Source organism: Artibeus jamaicensis, unplaced genomic scaffold, assembly GCF_021234435.1.
Source record: "Artibeus jamaicensis isolate MK-2021 breed Jamaican fruit bat unplaced genomic scaffold, CSHL_Jam_final contig_464, whole genome shotgun sequence".
Classification (NCBI taxonomy): domain Eukaryota; kingdom Metazoa; phylum Chordata; class Mammalia; order Chiroptera; family Phyllostomidae; genus Artibeus; species Artibeus jamaicensis.
The window spans coordinates 7,650,097-7,667,185 of record NW_026521842.1 but is presented as its reverse complement, the minus strand read 5'-3'; positions in this window follow the sequence as shown (position 1 = coordinate 7,667,185).

Here is a 17,089-nt window from a genome sequence, read left to right as displayed (position 1 = left end):
CTAGACATGTACAGGAGGCAACCGACTGATGCTTTTCTCTTGTATCAGTGTTTCTTTCTCTTCCTTCCTCTATCTCTTAAAGCGATGAGAAAAAGAATGTCCCCAGGTGAAAATAAAAAAAGATAGAAGTCTGTAGTAGGAAAAGGCATAATCTAAATTGGACATTCCATTTTTTTCCTGACATACCCTCTATCTCAGAATAATTCACTTGACTGCTTCTGCAAGCTTCTTTAGAGTTCTGCTGTGGTAAGGGCGAATTGCAGCATCTGAAAGTACTGTGCTCATACACTTTGATGGGTTTCCTTCTGCCCCTGTAGATAATTTCTCTAGGGAGCCCCACTGTTAGGGTAGAGATTTTTATTTTTATTTTTTTAAATTTTATTTAGTTATTTTTCAAGTACAGTTTTTTGTCTATTTTTCCCATCCCAGCCTCCCCCGCCCCTTGCTCCCCACCTCCCTCCCATTTCCACCCCCCTTAGTTCTCGTCCCTGTGTCCTTCCTATTTGTTCCTCCAAATCCCTCCCCCTTTTCCCCCTTAACTTCCCTTCCTTCTCCCCTCTGGTCACTATCCCCTTGTTCTCTATTTCAGTGTCTTTGTTTTTTGTTTTTGTTTTTTTCTTGCTTGTTTGTTTTGTTGTTTAGCTTCCTGTTAAAGGTGAGATCATATGGTATTTGTCTTTCAACACCTGGCCTATTTCACTCAGCATAATGCTTTCCAGTTCCATCCATGTTGTTGCAAAGGATAGTAGCTCCTTCTTTCTCTCTGCAGCATAGAATTCCATTGTGTATATGTATCACAATTTTTTGATCCATTCATTTACTGATGGGCACCTAGGTTGCTTCCAACTCTTGGCTATTGTAAATTGTGCTGCTATGAACATTGTGGTGCATAGGTTCTTTGATATTGATGTTTTAGGATTCTTAGGATATAATCCCAGCAGTGGAATTCCTGGGTCAAAAGGCAGGTCGATTTTTATGAGATTTTTAAATAGGATGTGCTATAATTAGCTAGGTGTCTTGTCTATATGGTGGTATATAGTTAACTTGAAGTAACGAATGGCTCACTTCTCTAATCTTTAGACTTAAGAAGATTAGAAGCATGGGCTTTGGAGTCGGAGCAATAAAGATTTGAACTCTGGCTTTGCACAAAGGATTCCTGAAATGATGAAATAAGATGATGCCTGTGTTTCCCTCTAGACAACCCCTGGGCAATGTTAGCTGCTTTTGTTAGAGATCAAGATCAAGATTACATGTGCAATACTTGTGTAAGAATGTTTACAGCAGCATTATTCATAACAGCTCCAAAGAAAAAAAACAGGCCAAACACCCATCAATGATTGAACAGATAAAGAAAATGTGATATATTATTACAAGTTGGCTATTAATCAGCTATAAAAACCAGTGAGGTACTAATACTTGTGACAACAATGGATGAGCTTAGAAAACAATATACTCACATATTTTTTTTGTTGTTCAATTATAATTGTCCCCATTTCCTCCCACTACTCTCCCCTGCCCTACCTACCCTCTACCTCCTACATTCAATCCTCCCCTCCATTGTCTTTGTCCTTGGGTCCTTTATACATGTTTCTTGACTTGACCCTTCCCTAATATTTTTATTAGTTAATTTCAGAAGCCAGCTACCAAAAACTACATATTACATAATTTCATTTCCATGAAATGCCCTGAACAGGCAAATCTATAGAAGAGAAAACAGATTGGTGGTTGTCAGTGGCTCGGGGCTTTGGGGTGAAATAGGAGGTGACTACTAATGGGGTGATGAAATGAGGTGATGGTTACACAACTCACGAACGCTAAAAATTATTGCTTTGTATACTTTAAGTGGATTAATTGTATCATATGTTAATTATATGTCAAAAAAATTGTCATGAGAAAAGATTACACCAATGATCATGTCATTGTAATTTCAATGTTGTTTGAAGGGAAGGGGACAGCATGGCCTAGCAAACCCCAGACCTGCCCACAGATGTGAGTCGTAGGTGGAAAAAAAAATAGAGGTAAAACTTTAGGAGCTGCTGCCTTAAAAAAACAAAAACAAGCATAATTTTCTTGCTACACCATCTCAGTGTGACAGCCTTCCCCTCTGGGAATCCTCTCACCTTCCTCTTTCTCAGGAAAAAGAGGAAAAAGTACAAGCCAGGAGAGAAAGTTAGGTTTGAGTAACAAGTGGTTTTCAATGAACTACATTGAGAATTAAGAGTCAACTTGTAATAATTTTCATAATCAAATTACTTCATTTAGTCTCTTCTCTAATTTTATGCCAAGATTATTTTAGTCACTCTAATTATGCATGCATCAATATTTAGTGGGTGTTGACTTAACCCACAGCATACCCAAGTGTTTTCCTCCCTCAGTGATCATGGCAGTGCAAAATAATATGAATAGGCGGTACACAGTCCAGAGATGAAGCTGCTTTAATTTCTCCATCCTGTTTGTAAAGAACATTCAGGTGGTGTTTCTAGAAAAGTGTGTTTATACCATTCAAATGCATCTACGAGACTAAAGGAAGTGCTATGAATGTTATGAGTTCATAAGATGGTATTAAATGAAATTCTTGCACAGATGTTTCATTAGGGATTTAGTTATATAAAACAAATTAGAAATTACCATTTGTTTAGATTTTCTTTTTGCAAAGAACCTTTCTTCTCTGGTTGTATATTTAAGTTTTTCTGTTACTGATAGGATCCTGCAGAATCCCTTCTCCTGACTGCTGGCCAAAATGAAGGCATAGGCACATATGCTTTGCTTACTCACACAACCAAAAAAAGGGCAACAACGAACTTAAAAACAAAAACCAGAACTCCCAGAAAATCGAACTGCGTGAAAGTGCACAACTCATGAATCTAAAAATTATTGATTTGTATACTTTAAGTGGATTAATTGTATTATATATTAGTTGTATCTCAAAATTGTTATGAAAAAAGATTATACCAACAATCATGTCTTAAAGAAGACACATTCATTCAGACTGGTAGGAGGGGCAGAAATGGGTAGCCAGGGAAGAGATGACCCATGGCAAAGTGGCAGACTAGGCAGGTGAGGCAGCAGCTGGTAGACCAGGCTTTCCCACATTTTTGTGCAGATAAGCTGGGAGGAAAAACTGGAAAGAGAGAAAGACTGAGCAACCCAGCATTCCAGCATGGGAAACTAAAGTCTCAAAACCTCTGGCTGGAAAAATCTGTGGGGGTTGTGGTGGCAGGAGAAACTCCCAGCCTCACAGGAGAGTTCACTGGAGAGGCCCACTGGTCTCTAAAATGTACACAAACCCACCCACCCAAGAATCAGAGCCAGAAGGGCCCAATTTGCCTGTGGGTGGCAGGGGAAGTGATTGGAAGCCAGCTAAAAGTGGAGCAAGTGGCATTGTTCCCTCTCTTACCCCTCCCCAACATAAAGCATCACTACTCAGGGAAGTGGGTTGCTCTGCCCTGGCGAATACCTGAGGCTCTGCCTCTTACAACGTAACAAGTGCACCAAGACAAAGAACTATGGCCCAAATGAAGGAACAGATCAAAACTCCAGAAAAAAAAACTAAGTGATGAAGAGATAGCCAATTTATCAGATGCAGAGTTCAAAACACTGGTAATTAGCATGTTCACAGAAATTATTGAAACAGACACAGAATAGAGAAGGAGGTGAAGACTATGCAAAGTGAAATAAAGAAAAATATATAGGGAATCAACAGGGAAGGAAAGGAAACTGGGACTCAAATCAATGATTTGGACCAGAAGAAAGAAACATTAAACTAGAACAGAATGAAGAAACAAGAATTCAAAAAAATGAGGAGAGGCTCCAGGACAACTTTAAACATCTGAATCATAGGGGAGCCAGAAGGAGAAGAAAAAGAGCAAGAAATTGAGAAATTATTTGAAAACATAATGAAGGAAAACTTCCCCAATCTGGCAAAGGAAATAGATTTGCAAGTCCAGGAAGCTCAGAGAGTCTCAAAGAAATTGGACCTAAGGAGGAATACACCAAGACACATCATAATTAAATTACTCAAGATTGAAGATAAGGAGAGAATCTTAAAAGCAGCAAAAGAAAAGGAGACAGTTACCTACAAAGGAGAGCCCATAAGACTATAAACTGATTTCTCAACAGAAATCTTGCAGGCAAGAAGGAACTTGAAAGAAGTATTCAAAGTCATGAAAGGCAAGGACCTATATCCAAGATTACTCTATCTAGCAAAGTGGACATCCATATCATTAAGAATGAAAGGGCAGATAAAGTGCTTCCCAGATAAAGTCAAGTTAAAAGAGTTCATCATCATCAAGCCCTTATTATATGAAATGTTAGAAGGACTTATTTAAGAAAAACAAGATAAAAATATGAACAGTAAAATGACAACAAACTCACAACTATCAACAACTGAACCTAAAAAAACCACACACAAACAAAAACAAACTAAGCAAACAACTAGAACAGGAACAGAATTACAGAAATAGAGATCACATGGAGGGTTATCAGCAGGGAGGGGGAGAGGGGAGGATGGGGGAAAAGATACAAGGAATAAGAAATACAAATGGTAGGTACAAAATAGATAGGGGGAGGGTAAGAATAATATAGAAAATGGAGAAGCCAAAGAACTTACATGTACAATCCATGGACATGAACTAAGGGGGGTGGATACTTGTAAGGGGGGTGCAGGGTGGAGGGGAATAAAGGGGGAAATGGGATAACTATAATAGCATAATCAATAAAATATACTTTAAAAATCCCTTCTCCTTTAACAAGCACTCGCCTATTTATTCTCTGCTCTACCTCCTCCTCCTCTTCCTTTTTTTCCTCCATCTTCTCTTTTTCCTTGTATTTCATCCTTTGTCTCAATTTTCTTTCCTTTGCTCCTTTATCATTTTCTTTGCAGCTCCAAACTGGGTCCAAAATTCCATCTTCAGCCTTCTTTTCTTCCATTGTTTACACCCTTCACATAATAGAACTTTTCAGTACTCTTGTTACAGAACAGACCTGAGGGGGGTGAATGATATACTATTACTGAAAGGACTGCCCCCCTTTTTTCTCCAGAGGTTCCTCCCCCATACTAGGCTTGCTTTACCTGCCTGCAGAGGAAAGACATTTCTTAATGTCAGAAAGACTATACTTTCAGGGATCATTTCTATAGTTCGTTACTTAATGTCAGAGATTGGTGAAAAGAAAAGGAATTATTTATTTAAAAGTTATACAGACTTAGAGTAATGACTTAATGTCTTCATTAAAATACTGAAGTTCTTTAGAATACCCACAAATGTACACAGTCCTTCCTTTTCCCCTTTGCCCAGTACAGGGTACCATATCTCAGGAAAAGAAGTAGAAGCCTGTGATTCAGGCTCCCGGTACCATCAACTGTGTCACCGCCACAATCTCCAGTTAATCCAAAGCTATGTGGCACCTTCTCATGGTCCACCAGCAAGAGTCCATTCACCCCTTTTCTTCCAGGCAAAGTCTCTCCTGCTGCCTAAGCCATGTGGCAAAAGGGAGCATCCCAAAGTCAAGTGGTCCTAACTCTCCCCCAAGCTGTGTGATCTCTACACCGCCAAAGCCTCATGGTCCCAACCTCTGCCAAAGCCATGTGGTAATTTCTGTCATGGCTACTGAATCTGGGTTTAAATTCCCATGCCATTATTCCTTTGCAGCCCCATCTCTGACTCCTCCCACAATCAGCTACACCTGCCGGCATTCTTATATCCTTCCAGCTTTACTGGGCTGCCATAGTAAGTCGGGGTAGGCATGGCCCCATGGCATGGAGCCAATCATCTCTGAACTCTCACTCAGGCTCTGCAACCAGGGGGAGTTGCTTCCCAATTACATCCTGGGTTAAAGTCACTTCCATCAACCTGGCTCAAAGCATGGCCACAGCTATTTAACATATCTATGAGACTGGTTAAAGGTTATAGATATGTTAAATGACAATTCTAGAGGTTAGCTGCAAAGCTGTTGCCATGCAAAACAGCTCCTATGCAAACCAGCTCCCAGTGGCCCTGATCCATGTGTCCCATCCCCCCAGCTCAGACTGGTGAGGGTGAGGACATCATATATATATATTTCCTGGACACCCTGAGCTCTGGACCCCATTACAAATCCCCATTTGAGACCTTCCCACCTTGGCTGCACCCTGTTACACTCTTGGTTTCAACTCTGAACCCTGAGCTGATGACTCCCAAATGTATATGAATTTGCCACTGGGATTTATATAAGGGGGTGGTCTATTTATCTTATAAATAGATAAATACCTAGTATTCTCTAACAATACCTAGTGTTTGCTGCACCATTATGATGCCTCCCTCCTTTTTCTTTCATTCTCCTTAGTTTTTTTTAATTTTTAAAAATGCTTTTTATTTTTAAATTATTTTCCAACTAGAGTATTCTGTCTTTTACTCCCATCCCAGCCCACCCCTCCATGCCCCCCACCTCCCTCTCCTTCCCTCCTCCCTCAGTTGTTGTCCATGTGTCCTTTATACTAGTTCCTGTAATTCCTTTCCCTTTGCCCCTGAAATTCCCTCCCCTCTCCCCTCCAGTCACTGTCCCCCTGTTCTTGATTTCAGTGTCGTTGTTTTTATTTTGTTTGCTTGTTTGTTTTATTGTTTAGCTTCCTGTTAAAGGTGAGATAATATGGTATTTGTCTTTCACCGCCTGGCTTATTTCACTCCGTATAATGCTTTCCAGTTCCATCCAAGCTGTTGCAAAGGGTAGGAGCTCCTTCTTTCTTTCTGCTGCGTAAAATTCCATTGTGTATATGTACCACAATTTTTTGATCCGTTCATTTACTGATGGGCACCTAGGTTGCTTCCAGCTCTTGGCTATTGTAAATTGTGCTGCTATGAACATTGGGGTGCATAGGTTCTTTTGGATTTGTATTTTAGGGTTCTTAGGATATAGTCCCAGCACTGGAATTGCTGGGTCATAAGGCAGGTCCATTTTTAGTTTTCTTAGAAAATTCCATACTGTTTTCTATAATGCTTGTACCAGTCTGCATTCCCACCAACAGTGGACTAGGGACCCCTTTTCCCCACAACTTCTCCAACATTTGTTGTTTGTTGCTTTGTTTATAATAGCCATTCTGACTGGTGTAAGGTGGTATCTCATTGTGGTTTTAATTTGCATCTCTCTGATAGCTAGCGATATTAAGCATCTTTTCATGTGTCTCTGGATCCTCTGTATGTCCTCCTTGGAGAAGTGTCTGTTCAAGTCCTCTTCCCATTTTTTAATTGGGTTATTTGTCTTCTTAGAATGGAGTTATGTAAGTTCTTTGTATATTTTGGAGATTAAACCCTTGTCTGAGGTATCATTGGCAATTATGTTTTCCCATATAGTTGGTTGTCTTTTTATTTTAATATTATTTTCTTTAGCCATGCAGAAGCTTTTTATTTGATGACATCCTATTTGTTTATTCTTTCCTTTATGTCCCTTGTTCTAGGGGACATATCAGTAAAACAAGTTGCTGCGTGAAATATCTGAGATTTTCTTGCCAATGTTCTCTAGGATTTTAGTGGTTTCACAGCTTATATTTAAGTCCTTTATCCACCTTGGATTTATTTTAGTGTATGGTGTAAGTCGGTGCTCAAGTTTCATTTTTTTGCATGTAGCTATCCAGTTCTCCCAACACCATTTGTTGAAGAGGCTATCTTTACTCTATTTTATGTTATTGCCCACTTTGTCGAATATTAATTGACTGTAGAGGGTTGGGTTTATTTCTGGGCTCTCTGTTCTGTTCCATTGGTCTATGTGCCTATTTTTATGCCAGTACCAGGATGTTTTGATTACAGTGGCCTTGTAATACAATTTGATATCAGGTATTGTGAGTCCTCCTACTTTGTTCTTCTTTCTCAAAATAGCAGCTGCTATTCGGGCTCATTTATGGTTCCACATAAATTTTTGAAGTGTTTGTTCTATGTCTGTGAAATATACCATTGGTACTTTAATAGGTATTGCATTGAATCTGTATATTGCTTTGGGTAGTATGAACATTTTGATGATGTTAATTCTTCCAATCCATGAACATGGTATATGTTTCCATTTGTTTGTGTCTTCCTTGATTTCTTTCTTCAGTGTTGTGTAGTTTTCTGCATACAGGTCTTTAACCTCGTTGGTTATGTTTATTCCCAGATATTTTATTTTTGTTTTTGCTATATCTAATGGGATTTTTTCTTGATTTCTGCTTCTGCTGATTTATTGTTAGTATATAAAAATGCCTTTGATTTCTGGATATTGACTTTGTAACCCGCTGTTTTACTAAATTCATTTATTAGTTCAAGCAGTTTTTGAATAGAGTCTGTAGGATTTTTTATGTACACTATCATGTTATCTGCAAACAATGACAGTTTTGTTTCCTCCTTTCCAATTTGGATGCCTTTTATTTCCTTTTCTTGTCTGATAGCTGTGGCTAAAACTTCCAATACTATATTGAATAGAAGTGGTGAAAGTGGACATCCTTGTCCTGTCCCTGATCTTAATGGAAAAGCTTTTAGTTTTTGCCCATTGAGTATGATGTTGGCTATAGGTTCCTCATATGTGGTCTTTATTATGTTGAGGAGTGCTCCCTCTATTCCCACTTTGCTTAATGGTTTTGTCATAAATGGGTGCTGTATCTTACCAAATGCCTTTTCCACATCTATTGATATGATCATGTGATTTTTGTCTTTGCTTTTGTCTATGTGATGTATTACATTTACTGATTTGTGAATATTGAACCATCCTTGCATCCCTGGGATGAATGTCACTTGGTCATGGTGTTTGATCTTTTTAATGTATTGTTGGATGTGGTTTGCCAATATTTTGTTGAGGATTTTAGCATCTATGTTCATCAGTGATACTGGCCTGAAGTTTTCTTTCTTTGTTGTGTCTCTATCTGGTTTTGGAATTAGGATGATCCTGGCTTCATAAAAGGAGTTTGGGAGTTTTCCATCCTTTTGGATTTTTTGGAATAGTCTGTGAAGAATAGGGGTTGGCTCTTCCTTAAGTGCTTTGTAGAATTCTCCTGTGAAACCATCTGGTCCAGGGCTTTTGTGTGATGGGAGGTTTTTGATTACTGCTTCAATTTCTTTTGCTGTTATTGTTCTATTCAGGTTTTCTGCTTCTTTTTCATTGAGTTTTAGAAGATTATATTTTTCTAGAAATTTGTCCATTTCACCTAGATTTTCAAATTTCTTGGCATACAGTTCTTCATAGTAATTTCTTACAATCCTCTCTATTTCTGTGGTATCAGTTGTAATCTCTCCTCTTTCATTTCTGATTGTGTTTATTTGTGTCCTCTCTCTTCTTTTCTTGATGAGCCTACTTAAAGGCTTGTCTATTTTGTTTATCTTCTCAAAGAACCAACTCCTGGATTCATTGATCCTTAGAATTGTGCTTTTAGTTTCTATGTCATTTAGTTCTGCTCTGATCTTGGTTATTTCCTTCCTTCTACTTGCTCTGGGCTGTCTTTGTTGTTGTTCCTCGAGTTCTTGCAGGTGTAGGGTTAGGTTGTTTGTTTGAGCTATTTCTATCTTCTTTAGGTAGGCCTGTACTGCTATAAACTTCCCTGTCAGGACTGCCTTTGCTGTGTCCCATAAGTTTTGGGTTGTTGTGAGTTCGTTTTCATTTGTTTCCAGAAACTTTTTGATTTATTGCCTAATTTCATTCTTGACCCATTTGTTGTTTAATAGCATACCATTCAGTCTCCATGATTTTGGGTGCTTTGGGTTTTTTTCTTTGGGGTTGGTTTCCAATTTCAGTCCCTTGTGGTCAGAGAAAATGCTTACAATTTCAATATTATTGAATTTGTTGAGGCTCGTTTTGTGCACTATCATGTGGTCTATCTTTGAGAATGTTCCATGTGCATTTGAAAAGAATGTGTATTTAGCTTCTTTGGGATGAAGGGCTCTATATATATCAGTTAAGTCCATTTCATCTAGGGTGTTGTTTAGTGCCACAATATCTTTGTTGATATTTTGTTTGGAAGATCTGTCCATTTTTGATAGTGGGGTGTTAAAATCCTCTACTATAATTGTGTTGCTGTCAATATCTTTCTTGAAATCCTCTAAGATTTTCTTTATATATTTGGGTGCTCCTATGTTGGGTGCATATATATTTACGATGTTAATGTCTTCTTGGTGGATTCTTCCCTTGAGTATTATGAAGTGACCTTCCGGGTCTCTCTTTATGGCCCTTTTTTTGAAGTCTATTTTGTCTGATATGAGAATTGGTACCCCAGCTTTTTTTTTTCTTATCCATTTGCTTGGAAAACTTGTTTCCAGCCTTTCACTTTTAGTCTGTGATGGTCTTTTGTCCTGAGGTGGGTCTCTTGTAGGCAGCATATGTGTGGGTCATGCTTTGTTATCCATTCAGCTATTCTGTGTCTTTTGATTGGAGCATTTAATCCATTAATGTTTAAGGTTATTATTGATAGGTACTTATTCGTTGCCATTTTGTACCTGTGTTCCTCTCTGTCTCTCTCTTTTCCTTCCTTTCCTTAAAGCAGTCCTTTTAGTATTTCTTGTAGGGCTGGTTTGGTGGAAGCATATTCTTTTAGACTTATTTTGTCTTGGAAGCTCTTTATTTGGCCTTCTGTCTTGATTGAGAGCCTTACTGGGTAAAGTAGCCTTGGTTGTAGGCCTCTGGTTCTCATTACTTGGAATATTTCTTGCCTGGAGTGTTTCCATTGAGAAGTCAGTAGCTAACCTTATTGGGGCTCCCTTGTATGTTACTTCCTGTTTCTCCCTTGCTGCCTTTAAAATTTTCTCTTTGTCTTGGAATTTTGCCATTTTGACGATGATGTGTCTTGAAGTGGGCCTCCTTGGGTTCCTCTTGATTGGGACTCTCTGCGATTCCTGGATTTGTGTGATTTTTTTCTCTCATCAAATTAGAGAAATTTTCTCTCATTACTCTTTCAAATACGTTTTCTATCCCTTGTTCTTCTCCTTCTCCTTCTGGTATTCCTATTATTCAGATATTATTATGTTTCATATGGTCTTGCATTTCTCTTAATCCCTCTTCATTCTTTCTGAGCCTCTTTTCCTTTTCCTGCTGTTTCTGTGAAATGCTTTCTACTTTGTCCTCCAACTCACTAATCTGATCTGATGTCTCATCGACTCTACTTTTAATACTTTCTACTGTGTTCTTCAATTCGGAAATTGTATTCTTCCTTTCCTCTTGTCCCTTGCTAATAGTTTCCATTTCCTTTTTCATGTTGATATAGTTTGCAGTGAGATCATTGTAGCTCCTCTGTAGTTTCTGGTAGCTGATTGTGAGCTCTTTGAACTTCACGATAACCAGTGCTTTGAATGCAATATCTGATAGTTTACTTGCCTCTATTTCATAACATTCTTTTGGAGGATTCCTCCTTTCCTTTCATTTGGGGATTTTTTTCTTTGTCTTCTCATTGTTTGCGACACTCTTCTTGTTAGCCTCAGCTTCTTAGATTGATCTGTTCTGACTCCCTGGGTTTATGGTGTGAACTTCTGTTGTGGAATGCCTGTGAAATTCAGTGGCACAGTCTCTTTCAGTTATCCTGTCGTTCTCTTCTTTCACCTACTCAAATATGCAGCAACTTGTGACTTCTGTCATACAGCAAAGTGAAATTTGTCTCTCAGACTCTACTGTTGGGAAGCCTCTTCTATGGGTCCAGCCCTGGTCTTTTCATATTTTCAAGTTGTTTGTGTCTCTTGTGGGTAAAAGAAAGAAAAGACAAGGAAAGAAATAAAAGAAAGAAAAAAGAAAGGCAGGGGAATGGAGGAAAGAGCAATAAGTTTGGAAAGAAAGGAAGAAGGAATAAAACAGAAAATATAAAAAAACAGGACAAAAGTATTGAAAGATAAAACAATAATAAAATTTAAAAGAAATAACAGATTACTTAAAAAAGAAAAATAAAAGGAAAGAAAAAAGAAAGAAAAGAAAAAAATAATAAAAAGATTATTAAAAAAAGAATTAAAAAAAAAACAAAAAAAGAGAAATGTCACTTGTTGGTTTCAAACTAGCCAAACCGGTTTTTCTGGGTGCAGTTGGCTGAGTGTCGATTATTGTGATTTTTCTGCAAGCCCTCTCTCAGGAGCGTAGGCGCCTCTCCCCAGGTCCTTACAATGGGGAACTAGGACTTCGTCACAGAGCTCTTTTCCCAGGGGTTACCACCATGGGTTGGGTTGCAGGGCTGATGGGTGCCTGCACTGGCCAGGCTGCCTGGTTCCCAAGGGATCAAGCACAGACCTGCCTCCGTTCTGTGGGGGGAACTCCAGGCCCTCTGACCAACCTTGGGTTCACTGCCAGGCTGGGTGTGGAGCAGACCAGGCAGTTGTGCCTATTGGAGTCAGAGCCCTACACTGTGCCTATTAGATCTCCAGGGCTGGTGACCACAGAGTCCTCGGTCGGGGCTCTTTGTCCTCAGCACCCTCTCTGTAAACTCTAGCAGACAAGTCTCTCCTAGCACCCAACCTTGCTTAGCCAGAAAGGGAGGGAGTTGAGGATTTCAGCTCTTTCCCAAGGACCCCTCAGCAGGCCCAGGGCTCTCAAAGAGTCCGAGGGAAATGAACCGGAAGCCAGGAGCCGATCTGAGGGCTGGGTGCCGACCTAGACACTCTGGGTGCACGTCAAGGCGCGCTGCGTGGTGTGCACTGGTCCCCGGACTGTGCACCAGCCAAAAAACCTTCTGCTCCTGTCTTTGTTTTGGTCCCTTCAGCAGGCCCTGGCCGAAAAATCCTAGGGAGGGAGCAGCACGGGGAACTGGTCCGGGGCACTGAATGTTGACCCAGGTGCACTAGGCGCTCGCCCAGATAAATACACTGTGCGTTGGGCACTGGTCCCCCAGACTATGCACCGGCCACAGTCCCTTCAGCTCCTGACTTTGTTTTGGTCCTTTCGGCAGGCCCTGGCCTCCCCAGGAATCCGAAATAGGGAGTTCCCCGAAACTGGTCCAGAACGCTGCGCCCCCCGCTGAGCTGCGCTGGGTGCCTGTCAGGGCGTGCAGTGCTCTGAGCACTGGTCCCCGGACTGTGCACCCCCCGAATTCCCTGCTGTTCCTGTCTTTGCTCTGTCCCTGAGACTCTACTGTACCGCTGCTGTCTCCCTACCGTCTGGTTCTCCTCCATGACCGTCAAGATTTCTGGTCTCTTATTTTCATATATGCTGAGCAACTGCTGGCTGCTTGGCTTCTCCTCCGCCGATCCGACAGGATTCTCTCCCTCTCATGTTAGTTTAATTTTGCCTGCCAACATCTCTTGGATTGATTTTCTCTCTTTCCATTCCTTTGCTTCCACTCTGTTTTCCTGATGGCCTTCTAACAAGAGTAACGCCCTACAGGGTCAACAAGTTAATCTTTGAAGTCTGCAAGTTTTGGACATTTTTTAGGCAATCCATCCTGAAGTCAGATGCCTCTCACTTCTTTCTTCTACTTCCAGGGTCCAAAGAAGCTTCACCCCTGCACCTTTCCTCAAAGTGCTGTGGAATGAGATGAAGCTGAGAGAGAGCCTTAGGTAGGAGAACATGGAATGGGGCAATGTAGGGGAGGCTGTGAAAGTCCAGACACACAATGCCGACCACAGGGTCTTGGGAATGTGGAAGAAGAGAGAGAGACTATACCAGGGGAAAGATTTCCTTTCTATTAGTGTGATGGACCTGTGGAATGACTGATTCTTTCACTCAGAGGCATCTTGTTGAACAGCATATACTCAGAATTGGGTAAATTAAAATGTTAATTTCAATACAAATACAATATTGTGAATGCAGTATTTTTTTTGCTAAAATTCTTTAATATTTTGTGTCTTAAATATGTTTTGTTTTTTTAAAGATTTTTATTTATTTGTGTTTAGAGAGAAGAGGAGGGAAGGAGAATGAGAGGAAGAGAAACATCACTGTGTGGTTGCCTCTCTTGTGCCCCCAACTGGGGACCTGGCTTGCTACCCAAGCATGTGCCCTGGCTGGGAATCAAACTGGTGACCCTTTGGTTCACAGGCCCTCTTTCAATCCACTGAGCTACGCCAGCCAGGGCTTAGATATATTTTCAAAGAACTTCATAACCGAATTTCTCATTCAACCTCATTCAACTTATGGAAAATATTCCTCATATAATTGATCAAGCCAGTCCACATTGTCAAATCAATCAGCCAGATCAAAGGATTTGAATTTGTTTTGAGTTTTATGCTTCCAATTATACTTAATGATCAGCTGTTAGAAAAATATGACTTTATATTTCAGTTCACATAAATATAATAGCACCTTTATGATAACTAGTTCATTTTTGGTAGGTAGATTATTTGATTGATTGATTGATGGACTGATTGATTGAGGAGTTTCTTGTTGGCACCATGAGGCTGTTGTTACCTAGATTAGTTTTATGGGAAAATTTAGAGTACACTAAAGGGGAATAAAAGGGGGCAGGGTGTTCTGAGCAGGAGACCTTCAAATAAGAAATTACAGGAGGCCAGGGAATTGGGCAAATGGACAAGAGTATTCCATACAGAGGGAAAAGCCAGAGAAGGTGTGCACCCCATGTGTTTGAAGAGTGGCTAGAGGGACCTTGTGACTAGAATGGAGTAGATGAGATGATAGAAGTCTGAGATGTGGTATAAGAGCTACAGGGGCCAGGTCATCCAGCCTTGGACACATTTAAAGACTTTGGCTTTTACTCTGGGTAAGATGGAGAGCCTTTGCCTGGTTTTTAGCAAATGGGTAATGTGATAAGACTAAGTTTATAAAAGAATTTCTCTGGTGCTGGGTTGAGAGTGGGTAGTAGAAAGACAAAGGTAGAACTAGAGGGACCTATTAGGAAGCTGTAGCTGCCATCCAGGTAGGAGGTGATGGTAGCTTGGTCCAGGTTAGTAGCAGTGGAGTGATGAAGTAGTGAATATATTCTGAAAGTAGAGCCCTCAAGGGGAGTTCAATGCTTGTATGCTATGCTTCAGTGGGGATGAAATTGGCCTCAACTGAAATGGGCAAGGCTGTGGGTGGAGTAAGTTTGGAACATATAAGCTGGAGAACAGGAGTTAGAGTGATCTGTGAGCTGATAACTCTGTAGGATAGAGGGAAGTTAGAATCCACTAGACAACAATGGAAGGAGGAGGAGGAGGGGGTCAAAGAGAGAGAGAAGCTCAAGGAAGCATCAATAATGTTGGCAGAGCTCTACAGTGGTCATAGTGGGAGGAAATGAAAGACCTCATTAGTAAACAGAGTGCCTTTTGTCATGATACGCACTTTAGTGATTGTGTTAGTGTCCTGGGGCTGCTATAACAAAAATACCACAAATTCAGTGGCTTAAGCAACAGAAACTTATTCTCTCACAGGTGTGGAGTCCAGAAGTCTGGAGTTAGGGTGTGGTGAGGCCAGGCTCCTTCTGAAAGTTCTAGGGGAGGATTCTTTTTGCCTCTTCCAGCTGCTGGTGGCTGCAGGTGTCCCTTGGCAAGTGTCATCATAGCTCTAGTTTCTGCCTCCATTTTCACATGACTGTTTCCCTCTATCTTCTTCTCTTTTCTCTCTTGCAAGGTCATTGGATTTAGGGTCCATTCTAATCCAGGATGATCTTATTTAGAGATTCTTGATTACATCTGCAAAATATTCCCTCCCCCCCCAAATAACGTCACATTCATAGGTTTATGGAGTTAGGACATGGACAAATGTTTTGGGGGGTCACTATTCACCCCACTACAGTGATATAAATACTTCTTACACCCACTCCATCTCTTCTATCCCAACTCCCAAACCACAAAATGTAGGAGGAACTTTAATAAAGTTAATTTACTGCTATAGAGTTTGTTTTGAAAGTAGAAAAGAGAGGTTAAATTTTACACTTAGTTCAAAGTGGAGGACAGAAATGGTGACTGACAAGAGGCAGAAGAAACTGAGAGGCAAGTACCTATGATATTGAAGAAATCTTGGCAAGGCTTTAATGTCCCCAAACCATGGGACTGGAAATTTGAGACAATTTTATCTGAGTCCCAAAGTTTTAGGAAGTTCCAGCTTATATCTGAGTTATAATGACATAAAATATTATCATACTATATAATCTATTTTTTAACCTGCTCTCCTTGCTCAGAAAATATTGTAAATACTTTTTCAAGTCATTAAATATTCTTCAAGAACATAATTTTTAATGTTTGTATGGCAGTACATCAAAGGAAAGTACTGTAATTTATATAACAAATCCTTTGTGGTAAGCCATTTAGAATGTTTCTATGTTTTACATATGATAAATAACACTAAAATGAACAACTTTCTCTATAAATCATTATGCACATCTTTGATTATTTTCAGATAGGCTCATTTTAAATAATGATGAACAATTTTGTGATAGCAATTTCTGCTCATTGTTGTCTTTATGAATTAAAAGTTTTCTTCAGGCAAAACAAAAAAAAATAGAAAAGAAGTTCCTTGAACATCTGGCTTATAGTGTAATTTACTTTTGGTATTCAGCTGTGCTCCCAAATTTTGAAATGTCTTCTTTGTAATAGACTTATCCTAGACTTAATCTCCCTTCTGGAAATACAGATGCAAGTGTGTTTCCTTCTGTGAACCTTCCACCTGGGAGCCATGACTTGAGGAGAGAAGCCATGCCACATTGTGCATTGGTTGCCTTCAGTTCCTAACCTCAAGTCATAGGTTCCAAGATGAAGGCAAAGAAACCCAAAGAATTACATTGCAGGAGTTTTCATTGAGACCAATAGATATCTTTATAATAAATATGAGGTATAAATTATTATCCCACTATTGGTGAGAATGTCATGTTAAAGGAATTGGGCCCAAAGTGAGTCTGACTTGGGCTGGTTGGTAGTCTGTGGGTTCTTAACTTTGTGCAGGAAAGATCTTGCAACAAGAGTCCAGGCAATTTTGAGAGCACATTTATTAAAGCTGGGGACAATGGAACAAAGGAAGGGCTTAGAGTAGAAGAAGCAACAGGAGAGCCCAGGTGGTGTTCTGCTTTGACTCTCCGGAAATGTTAAAGGAAAGAAGGGAGCCATGGCAGGGGAGCTGTTATTAGCTCCCTGAAAGGTCAGAGGAAAAGGGGCCTTGGAGACAGGTTCAGGGGGTTAGTCTGAGTTGAGCTGCTGCTGCCTGTTGCTCCCCTGATTGCAAGTCTCTTGAGGACCCTTAGAGTTTATGAAAGAATAGTAAAAAT